The sequence below is a fragment of the Triturus cristatus genome, chromosome 9 (assembly GCF_964204655.1).
Source record: "Triturus cristatus chromosome 9, aTriCri1.1, whole genome shotgun sequence".
Taxonomy (NCBI): Eukaryota; Metazoa; Chordata; class Amphibia; order Caudata; family Salamandridae; genus Triturus; species Triturus cristatus.
The window spans coordinates 700,917,377-700,938,156 of NC_140592.1; the positions used below are offsets into that span (position 1 = coordinate 700,917,377).

The 20,780-nt window shown below is 45.1% G+C and overlaps 1 protein-coding gene across 2 annotated transcripts in view; it reads left to right on the plus strand.

Annotated features, from left to right (window-relative positions):
* PCNX3 (pecanex 3) overlaps positions 1-20,780 on the plus strand; it is a 682,255-nt gene that overhangs the window by 273,721 nt on the left and 387,754 nt on the right. The window lies entirely within an intron of this gene.

A 20,780-nucleotide genomic window follows, 5' to 3' on the forward strand; every position in this document is an offset into this window, starting at 1 on the left:
GTTCTAGTTCTTCGAAAGCAGGCCCATTTAAATGAGTTCAGTGACACCCTCTGATAATAAAAGGTGTTGACTTTTTGAATAGATGCTGAATCTATATGATGGGACTTAGTTTTGGTAGACCTCGAACCACATACCGTTAGATATGACTCATTCGTTTTTAAATCTAAATCCTTCCAAAAGGCAGCAAAAGTTCATAAGGCTCTGCAGACCATTAGCAGTGCGAGATCATAAGACCGCATCATCTGCTTGAAAAAGAATCTGGACTGGAAGGGAGCCTGTCTGGGGCATGTCTTGACCTAGACCTGAACTGATCATCCTACTCATTGATATAAAGAGTGAACAGGCAAGTGACCAAACACACACTGACGCACCCTCTACCAATTCTGATATAATTGGAGCATTCACCTGAAGGGCCATAGCAAGCACAGGCGAATGTGTCTGGGTGAAGTTCTGCCAGGTTTTTGAATGGCAGGATTCAATTAGTAGCCAACGTCTTCTCTCCAAGTCTGATCTGTTGACAAATCAATATCAGGTTAGAAGTCTATGAATGCTAAGTGGATATCCCCATCTTTAGCTACTGTATAGTTGAAGGTTAAATTCTATTGTTCCTAGACCCCCTACGAAAGCCATATTGAGTTTTAGATAAAATTGCATTATCTTGCGCCCAACATTCCAGTTTGGCCAACAGGATCCTGCAGACCACTTTTACCACTGAGTCCAGGAGTGACACGAACCTACAACAGGCTGGGCCCACTTTGTCCTTTTTTTTTTTTTTCTTTAAAGATTGGGACTGTAATTTAGTGACTTGAGTACCTAGGTTTTGACTCTACCATGGACCTCAGCACGTTGGTTACTGAAAGGGGATCATAAATCAACATTCTCTTTAAAAATGTCAGGACCTCCACTGGGCCCTGGTACTTTTCCTTTAGAGTTTTTTTAATAATCACATTTTGTACTTCTGCCAGTTCAGAGGAAACTGGGTAGGTGTGTTATTCAATTGGGATTGCAGGAGGATTATATCCTGGATTATTTTGGGCATAGATTTTAGTAAAATTGTCCTCCTAGTTACTTGCAGGGATAGCACAAGTGGATGACGAAAGACTGTTCTTCCTGAAATAAGGAGCGTTATCCACCTGCCAACATTTACTGTGGTCCAGTAAATCTCTAGCTCATTGAAGGGAGGCCTAAGCTTCGTCCCCGATAGTGTATTTCTTAGCTTCCAGTATGCTCTTATACTCCAGCTTCCAATTTTCTTTCCCTCATCTTAAATATGAGGTTCTCTTTTTAAGATGCCAGTAAATTATGAGCAGTAGTGCAAGCCTGGTCACACCATATATGATTTTGATTTGTGTAACATCTGACAAATTGCCTCATCAGTGAGATAAATGTATGGCAGATTACCTCAAAGGCATTGCGAATAAACAAGGGATCATTCTGATCCATAAAACATGTTATCACCGCCTCACCTCTATTTTGGATAAAGTCACAAATGACTTTAGAGGGATTTAATTTGACCTTTTTGCATAGAGCACCTCTGTTCTTTGACCGACCGGTGCCAGGACCTCTGGTCAATTTTCTACTTATTCAGCAGAAGAACTATGGGCCATAGCACTCTGGAACCACCCATTGGACAAACAGGTGGAGGACACTCTTAGGTTTGAAGGCTTACAGAGGTAACCAGTTGGAGGATGGATTTCGGCCACACTGATCCCCCCCCGCCCCCCCATCCCCCCAAAGACGTGGTGTCCGCAAACCCACAGGGACTAAGGGTAGTGGCCTTAAACACCCGCTCCCTGCAGAAGCACAATCTAGAGGTCTTCTCGCTCCTCCAGGTTGGTTCCTTGGACATCCTGGGGGTAACAGAAACCTGGCTAGAGGACACCTCAGCCCCAGACATAGTAGCTGCCCTGCCTTTGGAATATGATGCCCTATGGCATAATAGGATTGGAAAGAAAGAGGAGGGGGCCTAGCTAAATTCTACAAACGACAGTTAGCGGTAGAGACGCTAGTTGCAGAGAGCATCGATGGCGCGGAAATTCTAGGGGCAAAACTCTGCTCCCGCGCTGCCTGCCTAGTACCACTGGTGGTGTATCGCCCCCCTAGAGTGACTCCCCGGTTCATCGAGCTATTCATGGAGCTAGTCTGTGATCTATGCTCTTGGTACCAGCGCCTTCTGGTGGTGGAAGACTTCAAATATCACTTGGACCAGGCGCCTAGAGATTTACATGCTAATCAGCTGTAGGAGGCAATGACCACTATGGGGCTTCAACAACTGGTAAATTCCCCCACCCATGATGAGGGACACACCCTCGACCTTGTTTGGACCACCCAGCCACCGGCCAGCCTGAAGGATATCAGTCCTTGCGCCTGGTCAGACCACTACCTGATCAGGTGCCTGGTTCCGCTCGCCGGTCGACTTGCACAACCACCCGACAGTATGGAAAGTGCTGCGAGGGTTGAATAAAATAAAGGCAAGCGACCTAGTGCGTACTTCGTGCAAAACGTCCCCTAAAAGGCACGTGTTGGAGAACCTTGATCAGGAAAACGAGTCCCTCACAGGCAGGCTAAGAGAAGCCATAGACAAGGTGGCACCTGCGTGGAGGGCGAGAGTTGGGAACAAGGGCAAAGGGGCCTCCTTGTTCTACGAGGACCTGAGGGGAAAGAAACAAATGTTGAGCCAATATGAGAGGGCCTGGCGCAAATTGTATGAACCAGTAGCTCTTGCTGAATACAAAGCTGTGTTTGCTACATATAAAAAAAGCCATTATGACCAGGAAGGCTGAATGCTAGGAGTCCAGGATCGTGGACGCTGATAATAAGCAGAAAGAAACCTTCAGAATTCTAAAAGAACTTAGGCAGAAACAAGTACAGAAATCCACTGCTAGCCCGGAAGATTGTAATAAGTTCCAGCCCTCCTTCCTCCATATAGTCAGGGACATCCTAACAGACATACATAATATGCCCGTCGACCAGTGCCCCCTGCTGTGGACCCAGCATCCTGTGCCCACGACAAGCCCCTCACCATCTTTTCAAGGCTTGACCGGGACTCTCTGATCCTTCTAATGGGCCGTGTCAAGTCTGGCTTGCCAGTGGACCCCTGCCCACCAAGGGTGTTGCGAATGGCTCTACCCGGGGTTGTGAGAGAGGTCCCAACCTGCTCAATCAGTCACTGGAGGAGCCGCATCGCTGAGGGAACCTGTTTGTTTGCTGTCACGGGGCGAGGACTACAGGAACCAGAAGTCCCTGACACCACCTGGCCCTTTATCAACACCTCGCGGCACCCGCTTCGCGGGAGCCGCATCGCTGAGGGAACCTGTTTGTTTGCTGTCACGGGGCGAGGCCTACAGGAACCAGAAGTCCCCGATACCACCTGGCCCTTTATCAACACCTCGCGAGAGCCGCATCGCTGAGGGAGCCTGTTTGTTTGCTGTCACGGGACGAGGACTACAGGAACCAGAAGTCTCTGACACCACCTGGCCCTTTATCAACACCTTACGGGAGCCGCATCGCTGAGGGAGCCTATTTGTTTGTTTGCTCTCACGGGGCGAGGACTACAGGAATCAGAAGTCCCTGACACCACCTGGCCCTTTATCAACACCTCGCGGCACCCGCTATGCTGGACGCCCGTCTGTGCCCGTCTGTGACAGGAGGAGGCAAGGCTGGGCCACCCCCCCTTGGTTTTTGCCATACAATCCCAGTTTGTGAGTGGCCCGGTGTGGCGAGTACCTGAGAATTTAGTTGGAAGTCACTCTTTCCCGATAGTCCGCTGAAGATTCGAGTGGTGGAATTTGAAGACTCAAATTTGGTAAATCTTTTTTCACCCACTCGTTTTACTGACATCGGGAAACGAAAGTCTGAAACTGCTAAAACGCAAGGGAACCCCCCCCCCCGACTCCAAAAAAGGACCCGAAAAACTGTACCTCATTATTGATCTATTTGACGGGCGCCGTGGGGGCGATTGAAAAGCAAATAAGTGCAGTGGAAGAGACACTTAATGCAGAAAGCAGGGGAGAAATACAAATTCCAACTACTCAGGATGGAAAGGGTCAAAAAGAGAAACTTGTACAGAAAACACCGCCCAGAAATGGCTGCGTCCAACCAACAATTGACCAAGTGTGGGATAGTGATGATGATGAGGAAGGGTATCAACCTCCCTCAAAACGAATGAGAAACCCTGAGGGTGGGGATGGGCCGGAAAATGGGGGGTTACGAGATTTTAATACAGCGTCCACGAGGCAACAGAATAAAACTCCAAAAAGGAAAAAGCTAACAGCTCAACCCAAACAAAGACAGCTAGGGAAAAAACCCACACAGAAGGAGCTATATGTCATAACAGCGAGGCAAAAGTAGTTCCATCCCTGATAAAGGACTTATAAATGGTAATCAAAGAAGCATTGAGTAAGATGGATGAAAGATTAAAAAGCATTGAAATAATTTTAGAAAAGATTCATGAGAAAAACATAGCTTGTAATGAACAGGAGAATAACAAAAATGAGACTATAAGGAGACCAAGATTGCAAGAAATAGTAACAACGAGTCCAATAGTAAACAAGAATAATACAGATACGAGAGAAAGAGGGGATTTAGAATTTAAAAGGCAGTATGACCCGCAAGGTAACAAAGCCCAAAGAATTCCAACTGGCCAAAATTTCCCACCACAGTACATAACGAGACAATTAAATGACGGGAATAATCTGCCAAGTCCCGAATTGAGCAAAGTTGCCACACATAACCCCCAAGTTAACCAGCTATTTTCATACCCTATACAGACTAATAATGGGTAATATATAAATTGCTTAGAACTCCCTCCAGAGGCAACCCCATATTCTATAATTTGAACAAATGTCCCGCAGCTAATTGGTCAAGAGAGAATCTTGGGAGACCCTGAGAAACAAATCCTTGCATTGGTTAAATACGACAAGTCTGGAAAGAGAATTGTTTACGGAGTTCAAGATGGCGAGAATAGCATGGGTGGGGAAAACCCCCAAAAATATAGCAGGGGACTGCATAGTTCTAACATTCGCCTCAACCTACCTAGTACAAACAATATTGGAACGCCTTGGGAGCTTTCTAATAGACCCTCGAGGCATTAATGTGGTCCCACTAGGGTATTTTTATAAACGGTCTATAGAACGGGAACTTAAGAACTGGGTATACCCGAAAAATTCCTGTTATAACATTCCTATAGCAAATAGATTTGAAAGTTTATACAGTTTAGAAGATCAAGATTGACTTGAAGAAACTAGTGCACCATAATCCCAATGCCTAAATACAACCTTTCAGGAACAACCGAGAAACGATCGATTTGCATTAGAACTTAGTCACTAACTCAACGGATGAGGCAGTCACCCTTAGATGGAATTTGTACTGATGACAATAAATTGCTAAAATTGACTTTCTGGAACGTGGCAGGGTTACAAACTAAGTTAGAAATCAGAGTGGCGCAGTTTTGTAGACCGGTTCCAAATTATGTTTGCAAGAAACGTGGTTAAAGGAGCCCGTTCATCTGTGTCGTTATCGCTCTTATCATATGCCCGCAGTTGGAGGAAAATATGGGTGTGCAAAGGGAGGACTGGCTATTTACGTCTCTAATATGCTAAATATAGGGAAAATCACAGTGAAACTTGAAGACGTGAATTATCAACTAATGGAGATATGTATGGTGAGTAAACAAAGTATGATGCTGATAAATTTTTATAATACTGCACCGCCAGATAAAATGGTGGGAATTATTACGAAACTACTAAATGCCCTAGTAAAAATTGTAAAAGAAACAAGAGGGGACATGTTCATCATTTGGGGGGGGGGGGGGTGATTTTAATATTGCATTATGCTAAAAAAAAAAATGCCACCGATGTCTGCGGGATTGTGAATGAAGTCGGCGAATGTGAAACTCATTTCACTCGTACTCAATATGGGAATGCTTTAAATGAATTGATGCACGAGCTTGATTTAGGCTATGCGAATGAACTACGTAACAAGTGGGTGCCGTTTGAGAGTACATTTCACTGGAGAGGTTGCTCCACTGTGATAGATTACATTCTAATCGCCTCAAATTTGGCGTAAAAGATGAATCAATTCATTACTCACAATGTCACATTGAGTGACCACTTCCCTTTGAGTTTATCGCTGAACTTGTTGACCAGTAAAGATAATCAAGTTTTTAAGAATATTTACCCCCCTGGACAATTGGAAATGAATAGGAAAAATGGATACGCTTAAAATGGCAGCTGGTATGTCCGGTAGAAACAACTCATAAAGTAGTGGTAAAAAGCAAATCATCAATAGAAGCATTATTAAAGGAAAATGCAATGAATGAGACCGTCTTGGCATCCTTTCAAGAGGTTACCAGAGTAATAAATGAAGTGCTATGGAGAACCAGTAGTAGCTCTGTGAAAAAAGACAAAGGATGGTTTGACTCAAAGTGCACTAAAGCATATTCCATACTGAAAAAAGAGACCCATACAATCCCCAGGAACCCAACCAAATTGAGGGAGGCAAGGAAGGATTATACGAATGTAATAAAAGAACGTAAAAGGGAACTTAGGGAGGGGCACTGGCAAACCTTACAGGAAGCGGCCAAGTCTAAGGATGGGGCGGCTTTCTGGGAGGCAGTCCGGGCACCCTTTCTGGAGCCAGTCGATATTCCAAAAATAGAAATAGCCATAACGGAAGATCAATGGGTAGAGCACTTTGCCAACATTTTTAGTAATCATGATTCTGGAAATCAAATAGATTTTACAGATAAAGAAGATGTCAAGTCCAATCCCTTACAGCGAGCACAAATAAATAATCTTCAAATTACATTAGAAGAGGTTAATATGGCAATATTAGCAAGTAAGGGGGGCAAGGCACCAGGCCCGATGGGATTCCTCTTGATTTGTACAGGGCAAACATAGAGTTATGGGAACCTATACTGACACAAATATTAAGGGATAGCTGCCCGCCAAATTATATTGAGACCTGGACTGAATCAATCTTGGTCCCAATATTTAAAAAGGGTAATAGACATGACCCGGCATGTTATCGCCCAATATCTTTATTGGATTCTTCTGCGAAAAATGTCGGGCGGGTCATATTGGCTAGATTACAGGAGTGGGGGGAGGAAAAGCAGATTCTGTCAGACCTGCAATACGGTTTCCGTAAAGTTTTGGAAACCTTTGAACAGAGTCTTAATCTGAGCATTCTAATCGGGAAGTATGCTCACTTAAAAAAAGGAAAGCTATAGCTAGCCTTCGTAGATCTGACCGCAGCCTTTGATTGTGTGGTACAGAAGAGGCTGTGGGGGATCCCCGATGACATAGGGGTAAATTGTAACATCATAGACTTTCTGAAAGATATGTACCAGAATGCTAAGGCGAGAGTACGCTATGGTAATGATGGAGTGTGTACAAGACTTTTTCCAATAAGGAAGGGGGTCAGGCAAGGTTGTGTCCTGGCCCCCTATCTTTTTAATCTTTACACAAATGGTCTAGAAAAAGCTCTGCTCCTATCAGGTCAAGACTTCCCAGTAATTAATGGCCGCCCCATTCCATCCTTAATGTATGCGGATGACGCAGTTTTAATGTGTCGAACTCAGGTAGGGTTGCAAAGGTTATTAGATAGCTATGTGGATTTCATGAGCGAGTTCGGATTAAGGGTAAACACATCAAAAACCTTTATTATGAGATGTGGTAGAGGGAGCAATAAGTGCAGAGACATTTTTATAGATGACCACAAAATTTTATTTTGTTAATACTTTTAGCTACCTAGGTATTTTATTCGATCATAATTCTACATGGGTCCAAACGGTCCAAACGAGAAGACTTGCTTTAATTAAAACAACTGCTGCTTTATATAACTTCTCAAACAAATTAGGCACAAGGCCCCCGCAAATATTGCTACAAATGTATAGAGCTAAATGTATATCCACAGCTACGTACGGCTCTGGATTATGGGGGCACTGTAACGTTCAACCGCTTCAGTAAATTGAAAACAAATTTCTGAGATATATATTGGCACTCCCCAGAAGTACATCATCGTATGTTTGCCACGCAGAACTGGGTGTCCCATTTTTAACAGACATAATCAAAACAGAGCCAGTGATGCTGTGGCACAGGCTGTGGACAAACTAGGAAACCCATGTAAATCAAGATGTTTTTAAGGATGTAATGGGAACGACCGATGTAATGAATCTGAAATGGTTAAAATATGTTTGTGACTTCCTAAATGATTTAGGTCATCTTAATTTTTATAATGACCCGTGTACTATGAGAGTGATACCTAGGAAAGAGCTGAAAAGAAAATGTATGGCACTTTTAGAATCACGACGGCTATCGAAAGAACTAGTTAAGCCTACGGTGGTGCATCACCAACTGACAATGACTACATATAGTATGCAACCCTACCTTATCCTTGTATCAAGCCATTATGAAAGATTACTGGTTGCCAGATTTAGATTAGATATTTTCCATCGCATGATAAGCTTCCCAAAAGCGAAGGAATGGACGCAAGTGATGCAATTATGCCCCTGTGATGACACCTCAATACAGTCTACAATTCATACTGTATTTTTTTGTAGATTTTATATCTTGATAAGAAAAAAATGGTTGATACCAATTTTAAAGAAACTAGATTTAAAAAAATGTCGACCAACGTTTACAGTATTACAACTTTTAAATAATGAATTTATTTGGTGTTTGGCAAACTTTCTGAAAATGTAGTTAAATGTAGGAAATCTATTGTATTATGATTGAGGAAGATTTCCAAAAAGTAGTAATTCTTTTTACCATTTAAAATTGATCCTTTTTTATCTGTATAAATTGTGTATATTAATATCTGTTATGTGTTTATGACGCTTTTATGGTTATTGTTTATAGCAATCGAATAAAGCTTTTTCAATCAATCACTGGAAACTGGTTATGTCCCTGCCAACTTCAAGGAAGCCAGGGTTACCCCCCTACTGAAAAAACCAGGGGCAGATGTAACCAACTTTAAGAATTACAGGCCCATCCCCCAACTTCCCTTCTTTCCAAAAGTAGTGGAACAGCATGTCCTGAAAACTCTATCAAACTTTGAGGAACAACAGCTACTCCAGGTGCGACAGGCAGGTTTTAGGGCACACCACAGCACAGAGCTGGTAATGCTGGCAGTGATAGACGAACTCAGACTCACGGCCGACAGCTGAAACCATGTGCCCTGGTCCTACTAGACTTATCCGCGGCAATCGACACAGTCAATCATAACCAACTATTGTCACGGATTTCAGAGCTGGGTATCCATGGGCTGGCACATCAATGGATCTTGTCCTTCCCTTCAAGGCCGGTCTCAAAGTGTCCAGCTGGCTGATCGGGTGTCCAACATTGGCGCATTAACGCGCGGAGTCCCTCAGAGTTCAGCGCTGTCCCCCTGCTCTTTAACATCTATCTCAATCCGCTGGTGGCTGCTGTGGCGCGCATGGAGTGCCAAGTATTCAACTACGCCAATGACACGCAAATAATCATCCAGATCGATAACTCCTCTCCGGCCCACTCATGCATGCAAAATATACTCAGGTATTCGGTTAACTAGATGACAGCCAATTCACTTAAAATCAATCCTGACAAGACCGAGGTTCTGGCCATTACCACCGGAAATAACCCGTGGAGCAACCTCTTTTGGCGACGGGAGTTGGCTACCACCCCCACGACAGTCCCGGTCACAAACAGCCTCGGCATAAAAATAGATGGCAAGCTCTCCTTGTCGAACCAGGTGTCCACCGTGGCAGGGACTTGGGTGGGCTTACTAAGACAGCTGCGGAGATTGGCTTCCCTCCTCTCATTTACTGCACTACGGATGGCTGTGTCGGCAGTGATTGTGTCACGGCTGGACTATGGCAACGCCCTGTACATTGGCCTCCCTGAGAAGTTGTTATCCAAACTGCAAGTTGCCATGAACGACGCAGCTAGGCTAATCTGCAGGCCCTCAAGACGGGCACATGCTTACCCCCCCCCCCCCCACTGCTGCAGCTGCACTGGCTCCCTATCAAACTGAAAAAACAACAGTTGATGGACAGAATGCTGAACAATGTCATGCATTCACCCCAGTACAGAGATCTGGGCCTAAATCCATCGTTTTTTTGCTCACCATGCCGTTCCAGTTTGAACCCAGCCATATGCAAATCAGTCTTGACCCTGTGCCTCATGGGTACTATCAAACTGAGCAAGGTTTAAAGGCCTTTGTATTGCCTACAAAGCCATTCCCGGCCAGGCCCCTGTTTACATCAAGGAGCATCTAAAAAATTATGTGCCAGAACGTACCCTTCGCTCGTCTGAGGCAGGCCTATCGTGCTTCAGTACGATCTCCAAAGGGGGCAGAGCCTTCTCTGTAGTGGTCCCTCAACTGTGGAACGGGCTACCCAGAGAGCCTACGTAGGGAACCTACTCTTCTCCCATTCAGGAAGAAACTTGAGACGCTTCTTTTTACAGAAGCTTGGGGCACAATATATGCCAAGACCGGGAGCGTGTACATGCTTTTCTTTGGCGGGGTTTAGTCTCTCTCTCATAGTGCTAAGAGACCTGTCGGTGAACACGCGCTCAGTTAACAATAATAATAGCAAAGAGGTCTTGAAGAATAGGGTGATAAGTGGGTAAGCTGATCACACCTCAAGTACACAAAATAAACAGATTGTGATTGTAGGAAGTTGGCTGTTTATATAGTGTACCAAAACGAGGTCCATTGTGTAAAGTCCTGGTGTCCCTTACTAGTAAAAAAGGGGCTTGCTATAACAATCCTAAGGTGCTCTATTTGTGGTAGTGTGTTCGAGCAGCTTTAGGCTTATCAGAGGGGAGTGTTGCGCACATACACATTCGATAAATGAGACACACTAAATAAGGATATCCAACACCAATTTAGAAAAATAACAGATTTTTATATTAATTTAGACACCAAGATCTTTGAGGTTAGATACGTATTTTTCAATTTAGCGATTTTCAGAAACACAGAAAATATAGCTGTCATATTTGAGGCATGAGCCTCAAACGCGGTAATGGTATCCTATTGTGGAAACAAACACTGCATAGGGGTACTTGCAATCGAGTTACAGGTCTGTTCTTCTGGACTTAAGGGAAGTATAGAGCCCATGGTCCTTAGAACCACCAGCAGTTTCGGTTTACCTTTCCTGGTGTGTCCAGGTGCAGGGGGGCTGGTTGCAGGGGTAGCCCTGAGAGCTACCACTGAAGTCAATGGGAAATCCTGCAAAAAGAAAATGGCTGCAAGTGGGGACTAGGGTACCAAAGAGTGGCTCTGCTCCTAAGGGTCTCCAGGCCAGAGTGCACCATTGGTTGGGTCAGACTCTGACTGTGGGACTCTGGTGCAGAGGTGTTTTGTCTGGCGGGTCGCTTGAGTTGGGGCTTTCACTTTTTAGGTCAACCAGGAGATGGGGACAAAACAAGACAACAGGGTTAGTCTTGACCATGGTCTCGCTGGTGCTGACATGCCACGTTGGTAGGTGCGTCTTGTGTCTTGGCGGACTTGGTGACCGGGCTGGGCACTAAAAATACCTTTGCTCCAGTACCCTGGGTATAAGTGCTGGGCTGCTCATGGGAGTGCTGGCATCTCCAAACTTGGTACGGAGACGAATCTTAAGTTCTGGAGCAGGGCTACCTCCTCCTGGGATACTGCTTCCTCAACAGACCCGGGAGGAGGGAGTGTCAACAAACTGGTGTACCTGGTCGATGCAGTCGGTGGCTGCAGGGAAGTGGCTTTTCCACTAAAAGGGAGGTGCCGGCGAAGTGCTGGCTGCCATCTGAGGCTTTGGAAGGATGCACATTTGCAGTACAAGCTGGGTCTTTACAATTGTCAGGACAGGAGCAGGCAGCCAGGGTTTGCCGCCAAATCCACCAGCCTTGCGTTCTGTAGCTTTTCTTTGTTGTCCTTCTTTAGTCAATTTAATCTGACTTCCTGGTGTCATGGGGCCACCTAAATACTGAATTTAGGGGCATTAGGGGAGTGAAGGGTAGTACTTAGTGGGCTATGTGCCCTTGGTCACTAAACCCCCTATATGACCTCTTCCTGTTGAGAGTGGGCATATTCTTGTCCCAAAGTTCCTTGTTCCACCCAAGAAAAGATGGTGGAACCCTTCTTTTGTGGAGCACGTCATGTAGCCCGCCTTAGGGGTGCGACTAGTCTGGAGGTGCAGCATGCCTACTTGCATAGCTAATTGCCCACCTGCCCTGGTGCCAAATGGGCCTAGGGTAGGGGATTGGCATCTCCCAGGTCTAAGGGAAGCTGGGGTTGCATATCAATGGTGGCAGGGGCTTTGAAGGCCCTGGCCGTGATATGCTAAATCACCAGATAACCTGCTGAAGCAGACCTGTTTCTGGCCTCGGAGAGCGTGGGCTTTCACCTACAGGAGGTCAGAAACAGGTCTGTGGTGGCAGGCTGCATGATACCAGTCAGGCAGCACACTAGATAGTGGTAGGTTTCTCTGTCTGCATGTCATAATAAATCTTGTACTGGCAACCGTACAGATTTATTAAGACACGGTGTTTGATACTGAACACTATAGGTTTCAGTAAAGCCTTCTTGTAGCTAGGAAGCGTGTAATACCCAGTGCCTAGTACATATATTTAAGATGGCTTCCCTGTTCCTTTGTACCATTTTTAGCAATTGGTCTAGACAGTACAGGGGCAAATCTGCTCATGCAGATATTTCCCTCCCATGTAATATAATTCACCCTGCCTTAGGGCTACAGGCTCTGCTGTAGGGGTGACTTGCATATATTACATGCAGTAACTTTGGCATGGCGCCCAGTGTGTGTGCCATGTCGTTTTTTCACTCCTGGTTTGTACCTTGACAAAGTCTGCAGTAGAAGGCTGCATGCAATTTGGATGGTGGTCACTTAGAGTGACAGTACATGCTTCAGCCCTTGGGGACCTTCTTTGATACCCATATCCTAGGTACCAGGGTTACCAATTACAACAGACCTACAGGGGTGCCAAAGTGTGTCAATTGTGTTGCAATTGGACCTTTTTACCTTGGTTTTAGGGAACTAGCCCAGGGCCTGGTTAGCAGGAACACAGTGCACATCAGTCGAAAAACATCAGTACCAGTGGCAAAAAAGTGGATGTGACCATAACAAAAAGGGGCACTTTCCTACAGTGTACACTTACGCAATGGGGTATAACTTGATGACATGATTTTATGAAAGGCAAACAAAACACTAATAGCATAGCCACACTACCGTTCATGGTCAGTGTCTGACTATAGAACATCTAGAAGGCAGCGACATGCATTTTTTTTTTTTTTTTGTCCTCATATGCCACCGAGGTTATAGATGCGCAATCAATCGGATTACAAGCAATATGCTGGCACAGTTCGAACCAACTGGGAGGGATAGTCATGGAGCCGGGACCTCATCCCACAGCAGAAAAGCTTGACATACCAGGGACCGCCATACCATAACCTCAGAAATTCAGCTGGGGTGCCACCCAAGTGCTGAAAGAAGGGAATCAAAGTACCGCTTATGCCAAGCAGTTGTAAATATGGCTTAATCATTGGACCTGGGGAAAAAAAAAAAAAAAAAAAACCAGAGTCTCACTGATCCCATTTAAGAAGATGCCAAAATGATCTTTTGGCTGGATTCCCAGCTCTAGCCAAATCCAACTTAGAAACCTGCAGGGTAGAGGCGTACCAATCGTTGATAGAGGGAGGTAAAGGATCCTTCCACTTTCTGCATATCTCCCTTCTAGCCAGTAGTATAGTGTAAAATACTAGCTTCTTTGCTGAGCTGGAGACCCCCTCTAAGACTCCGAAGATCACCAACTGAGGATGTACAGTTATTCTGGAGTCTATTGAGGACGACAGGATCTTACAAATGGCTTCCCAAAACTGAAACAGAAGGGGGCAATCATAAAACATGTGGATGTCAGAGGCTGCTAGGAGACCACATCTAGCGCACCCCACCATATTCCCCTGAGTAAATTTAGAAAGTCGAAGGGGGGAATAATATGCTCTGTGGATAGTGAAGATGTGGTTCCTACGCAACCACGCCGGTTTCACCACATCCCACAGCAGTCTACAAGATGTTCTCCAGACCTCATGCAAATCCGTATTACTTAATATGTCAGCCCCCCAGAGTTCCTGTGGAAGATTAAATAATCCGTCCATCTCCTCCAAAATCAAATTGTACCAGGACGAGATCTCCTTCTTAGCAGGGGGTCCATCAATTAGCAGAGTAATAAGAGTACTATAACCCCCCCACTGGGAATTTATTTTTACGAGAGGGCTGTGCAGAATAGGAACGACACCAGCTAGCCATCTGCAGATATTTTAGCTTAGCAAGGCCAGGGCCAATCTTTCTACTCAAACACTCCCAGGAGAGCAATTCCCCTTCAACAAATAGATCACCCCAGACCTCCACACCTGCCTCTCTAATGGGTGTTGCAAGTGAGTCTCCCAACCAAGATGGATTATCAGGGAGATCCCATAGGGGAGTTCTACTGCTATAGTACCCTATTTTGATAGATTTGGAAACCTGGGCCCAAGTCTTTGCCATTCCCAATAGAATTTTCAATTTAATTTTTTTAAAGAACTTGGGATCACCGAATTTCAATAGGAACCCAGACTGACTGACCCCCTCTCCCCTAAGCAGAGTAGTGTATAGAGATCCCACCCCACATTCCAATGGTTTTTTTAGCAGCACCCTAGCATGAGACAACTGGAACGCCCAGGCATAGACCTGGATATCGGGTGCGGCCAGCCCCCCCTTTTCCCTGCGCCTCCTTAACTTTTTCCACGCAATTCTTGGAAGATGTTTATTCCAGATAAAGGTATTAATCTCGGCCTGAAAAGTTTTAATGTGGTTTGGATCGAAGTAAAGGGGGATAGTATTGAAAAGAAATGAAATCTTTGGCAAAATAGCCATCTTAACCAAATTAGCCCTTCCTAATAAAGACAGAGGAAGATGGAACCAGGACTGAAGCAACTTACGGCAGTCCTTAGCTACTTTGGAAAAATTGATATCTGCAATTTGATCTATATTTTCCACAATGTCGAGGCCCAGGTATCTCAATTTATTCCCCGGCTGAATACCCGAGATACAGAAGTTCTTGTCCATACCCCATGTCATCATCTCGGTTTTAGAGGCGTTGATCTCGTACCCGGACACGACACCAAATTCAGAGGCTAGCTTAACTATTTTCGGGAGAGCCGTACGGGCATCAGAGGTGAAAATAAGGATATCATCAGCGTACAGGGCCACTTTCCTTTCCCAACCCCTGTACGTGAACGCCTTGATGTCAACATTGTTTCTTAAATTTTGAGCGAATGGTTCCACGTAAAGATCGAAAAGAAGTGGGGAAAGTGGGCAGCCCTGTCGCGTACCCCTCGAGATGTTAAAGGGGTCAGACAAGATGACATTAATCAGTACACAGGCACTTGGATTCTGATACAATAAACTAATTGCCCGGCGAAACCCGGCTCCCACATTGAACTTTGCCAGGGCCTCCGACAGATACGACCAGTTAACTCTGTCGAAGGCCTTGGTGGCATCCAAGGTAAGAACCGCCAGGGGGAGGGACTCCAAAACTGCCAAGTCGATAGCGCCTATTAAATCAAAAGTTAGTTCATGTAGCTGTCTCCCCCTAACAAACCCTTTCTGATCCGGGTGTAAGATATTGGGAGCAACCGAAGCTAGTCTATTGGCCAGAATTGAGGCAAAAATTTTATAATCAACATTCAGTATGGAGATTGGCCTATACGAACCACATGCAGTAGGTGATTTTCCTGGTTTTAAGATTACAGTGATAGACGCACTGTCCCAAGATGTCGGGGGCCGACCCCCATCCAGTAGAATGTCATTAAACAGTAGTACCAAGAAGGAGACAAGTTCCTGCTCCAGGGCTTTATAGATTTCAGCCGGTAGACCGTCAGTACCTGACGCCTTCCCTTTTTTGGCATTATGTATGGCCTTGATGACTTCCTCCTCCGAGATTACACTATCTAACCTCTCACTTTGCTCCTCAGAGAGCACTGGAAGTGTGATCTTACTAAGCCAATCTTTAATTCTGACCGAGCTGATGTTCTTATCCTCACAGTAGATATTTTGAAAAAAATCCCTGAAGGCGGATCTAATATCTTCATCCCGGGAGAGAGGGAAGCCATTGACATTAATCACCTCGATGTTGTTACGAACTTGGTCTGTTTTGGATTTCCATGCCAATAGCTTCCCTGCTCCCTCTCCATACTGAAAATGAGCAAGCTTACTGGCCTCCCATCTCTCTTGTATTCGCTGATTTAAGACGGAAGCGAGGTGGCCTTTTAAAGAAATTAACCTTCCAGACAAAAGAGAACGATCTTCTGCTGTAGTGGAATCAGCGTCTAGTTCTAACTGAATCTTAGCTATGTCTGCTTCCACCGATGTCACTGCTTCTTTGTATTGCCTCCTCCTATATACCATTTTGTTTGTGATAAGACCTCTAACAAAAGCTTTAAGAGAATCCCACACCACTCCGATGCTTGTCGATCCTACATTTGTTGTTAAAAAGTGACTCACCTCAGACTTTATAAAAAGAACATCATCCGGGTGAGAAAGTAAGGAGCGATCAAAGGACCAACTTCTAGCTGGCAAATTTTGCATCGAAATAAGCTCCATAGTTACTGCCGAGTGGTCTGATAAATGTGACGGGAGGTATTTAACATCTTTAACAGAATCTACTAAGGTATGGCTCACTAATACAAAGTCTATTCTGGATTGGTGGCGGTATTTTTGGTTTCTAAAGGAGAAACCCAACTGTTCACCTGCCCTCAACCTCCAAATATCCACATAACCATACTGCTTCATTTCACTAAGCAAAAAGGATCTGGATTTTGATGGGATTCGAGATCGACTATTACGTGATTTATCAAGCGTGGGGTCTAAGACGATATTAAAATCGCCTGCAAAAATTACAGGCTCTGGGAGGGACATAAGGTGTGAGAAAATTGCCTCCAAAGATGACGGATCGTCCTGATTAGGACCATAATACCCCACAATAGTAAACTGATTACCCAAAATAGCCATGTAGGCAATCACCCATCTACCCGCTGGGTCAACCTTAAAATCTAACACTTTAGCCCTGAGTTGTTTTTTGAAGATAATTGATACTCCTCTACAAGTCAAGGACTGAGAAGTAGAAATTGAAAAGTCGATCCACTTATTCTCCTTAACTAACGCATCCATTTCGTCTTGGACCAGATGCGTCTCTTGCAGGATGATCAGCTGTGCCTCAGAATCCCGAAGATATTGAAGTATCTTCCTTGCCCTAGATTTAGTACGGAGGCCATTTACGTTCCAGGATATTATTTTAAAATTAGCCATTTGTCTTCAATGCCTCTCAACACCCCCCAGAGACTTGGGACATCACCTGTATGACCTAAGCTACTGTCTGATAGATGCATATCTGAAATTATCCTACACCCAGTGGAATACAAAAATGCACAAGGTTGGCACATGAGGAATTTTATAAGACATTTTACCCCGTGACCCCTATACCCCCCCACCCCCCCCCCCCTCCCACCCATGGAGAACCCTTGGTGTATCCAACCGGAACGGATCCAGTAGATAGCACCCCCATCTCAGGCTCCCGTGACCCACCCTTGACGCTAAAAACCAATCCCCCTTCAAAAAGTAATCTAATTACTCACGTGTTCTAACAAAATGTGTGAAATGTGTGAATGCGGTATATGTACCTGGGAGTTTGTAAATACAGCAAGGATAGAACAAGAACAGGAGAAAGGAGAGGAGAACAGAAAACCGAATAAAATTTCCTGTCCTTCACCAAAGATATATATATAAAAAAAATATATTTTTTCCTTTTCCTTCCACCATTCCTCTTTTTTTTTTTTTTTTTCCATTCCCAGTCTCCCCCATTCCCCCTCTCTCTCCCCCGTGGTAGTTGTGTTGTAGCATATACTACCTCAACAAAATAAAAAAAAAATGTGAGAGAAAAAAAAACTAAATTCAATATCTACAAACTACTAATATGTTTTAACACTCAGGGGGCCATTTATTATTTGATCTGTATTTTTACACAAGGTACATATCAACCAGCTGCTTTATTGCCCAACTCCAAAAGGAGCTCATCAGCGGCTTGCACTGACCTAATGTTAAACATCTTATTGTTGAACATCACCTTCAGGGCTGCAGGGAACACTAGCTGAGCCGTTGCCCCCAATTTTCGAAAAGCCTCAAGCCGCCTTCCAAACTCCCACTGCTTCTCTAACGTGACCCTAGAAAGGTCAGATCTAATAAGAAAAGTAAATCCTTTTCCAAGGAGGGATTTTTGTTTTAGGGCTAAGTTGAGGATCTGTTCTTTGAGTGCATAGGTATGGAAATTAACCAAGATTTTACGAGGTTTAGGTCTTTGTGGGTTTCTCCTGAACGGATCTCTATGGACCCTCTGAATGTCGATGGTCAGTTTCTCTAGAGAATTATCGAGACATAATGACTCCTTTAAAAGTTGCGCCACAAAGTTTTTAACATCGGAACCCTCGGAGCCTTCAGGCACATTAAGTATGCGTATATTGGCTTTCCTGGAATTGTTTTCCAATAATTCCATCCTATCAAGTAGAGCCTGATCCTCTTTTCGCAAATTGACGATGTCTTCCTTAGCTTTGTCCAAATAGATAGACATTGCAGCAACCTTATCTTCTAGCTCCCCTGTCCTAGATGTTAACCCATCGATCTTTTTGTCTAAGGACTCACAGTAGCTCCGAATGTCCGCCTGATTAGCAGAAGACTCTTCAAAACCCTTCTTAATATCACGGGACAGGGTTGAGAACATTGCCAAAATAGAAGCCGCAGAGATTACACACCCTGTATCTGAATCCACTGGGGGTATCGGGTCGGGACTAGCAGAATCTCCTGCCCCCCCTACTCCACTTGCGTTACCATGGCATCCCCCCTCCGGAAACTGAGGTTTGAGAGTCTCAACTGAGTCACTGGTCTCTAAATCTGGCTGAATCAAGTCCGCCTCAGACAAAACACATTCAGAAGTGAGCTTAGGGCCAGAGTCTCCGCCAGAAGGGGCACCAGAGGCAGAAAGACAATTGATAGCTGGAGCTCCCATAACACCTAGGGTACTCGAGGCGGGCATACCTTTAGCACCAGTATCCATTGCCGTCAAAAAGGAAGACATGCCCTGAGCATCCGTCAAACGAAGCACCTGTGGTACGACTTTAAAGTATGAGCGCAAAGACGGGGTTATCCTCGAGTTCAAATCAGGTGGCACACTTGAATCCCCTTGATGTTTAGCTTTGCCTCTAACCCCGTTTAATCTTGTACCCTTCGATTTCACTTCCACAGACAAATAAGATGAGGCTTTCTTACCTTCAGAGGATGAGGGTCCGCCGTGTACCAAATCAGCCAGATTTACCTGTGAGGTAGGAGCAGGCTTCTTCCACTGTACCTTTACGGGCTCCTTACCTCTTCTACGTGAGCCTCTGCCTTTAGACGACTGCTGCTGTGGCTGCTGTAGCGGCTGTGGACACTTTTTAGCTAACTCCTCCGGGAGCTCCCCCCCCCCTCTTCTTCACTCTCCACGTTCTTCGCGCCCGCCGGGCAGTCAACCCCTCCTTTACCCTCCACCGCACCTCGAGAAATATATTTGAGCTTCTGAGCCTGGGAAGAAATATTACATGCAGCAAGTGACAAACATCGCGCCTTCCTCCCACGGCGCAGCTCCAGGGCGGCTACGGACCACAATCCTAACTTTAGAACAGCTGGCGATGCATATTGATTGGGGGGGCAACATCCTCTACCCCCGCTGCATTGCCGCTGCCTCTACCGCAAAACTCGCTTCCTGCGGTCATAGAGAGGGAAAGCAGCCCGGCTACCCCGCCTACCCCGCCTACACCCAGCGGAGCCGGAATCCAGGTAAGAGCGTTAGATCACAAACACTTCGGGATTCCTCCCAGCACTCGCATTTCGTTTAGAAAATGAACCTGGTTAGGAACCCTTCACTCCGGATTACGGGGGAACATTTTAGACGCGCGTTTACAAGCGTCTAAGCAGAGCACATCAGGAGCCTGATTCCGGAGCGCTGCAGCGATCAGCCGACCGCCGCCATGTTCTCCCGCTAGGCTCGCAGCGACATGCATTTTAAAATACACATTCAAGATGCACACTGTGTTGGTCTAGAACCGCTCAAGTAGATGGTGCTATGACAATCAATATTAAGACGCTTGTTCTCAATCACTCCTTCTTTAACCCCGACCACCTCCAACCACCCTCAGGAGAGGTAATTCCATTACATAATCTAAGTACAGCATGTGAATCTAAAAGGGATTTTGAGTTGCAAATGACGGCAGTTACTTAGCTGTTATAATGGTGTTTTCTTAGCTGTATCTCTTCTGAATTTCCACGTGACCCTTCCACCTCTTCATTGAAAGAGGGTAGGGAAATTTTAAAAAGAACCGAAGATGGAGGTCATGTCAGGGGGTTTTGTGGACATGCAGTTGACATTCTATTTAGGCATCTGCCTATTTCGGTGCCCACCAAAAGTAGAAAAAAGGTTTGCGATTCAGCACTTCTGTGCCCAACCACCGGATAACAAAATTCTCTGCATTTGATCTAAGAGGCTCTTCAGGCTACAAAACCATTATTACAGGTATTTAAACTTTCTTCTTAAGTGCAGTGCGCATGTCCCTATATCACTACATCTCTTTCTTAAGTGGCATTGTTGCTCCTGCATTGAATGTGTCCCATTCCTTATATCCCAGCACAATTCTAGTGAGATCTTTCGTTCAGTCTTCGTATGTTGTCAACAATTATTTAAAACTGC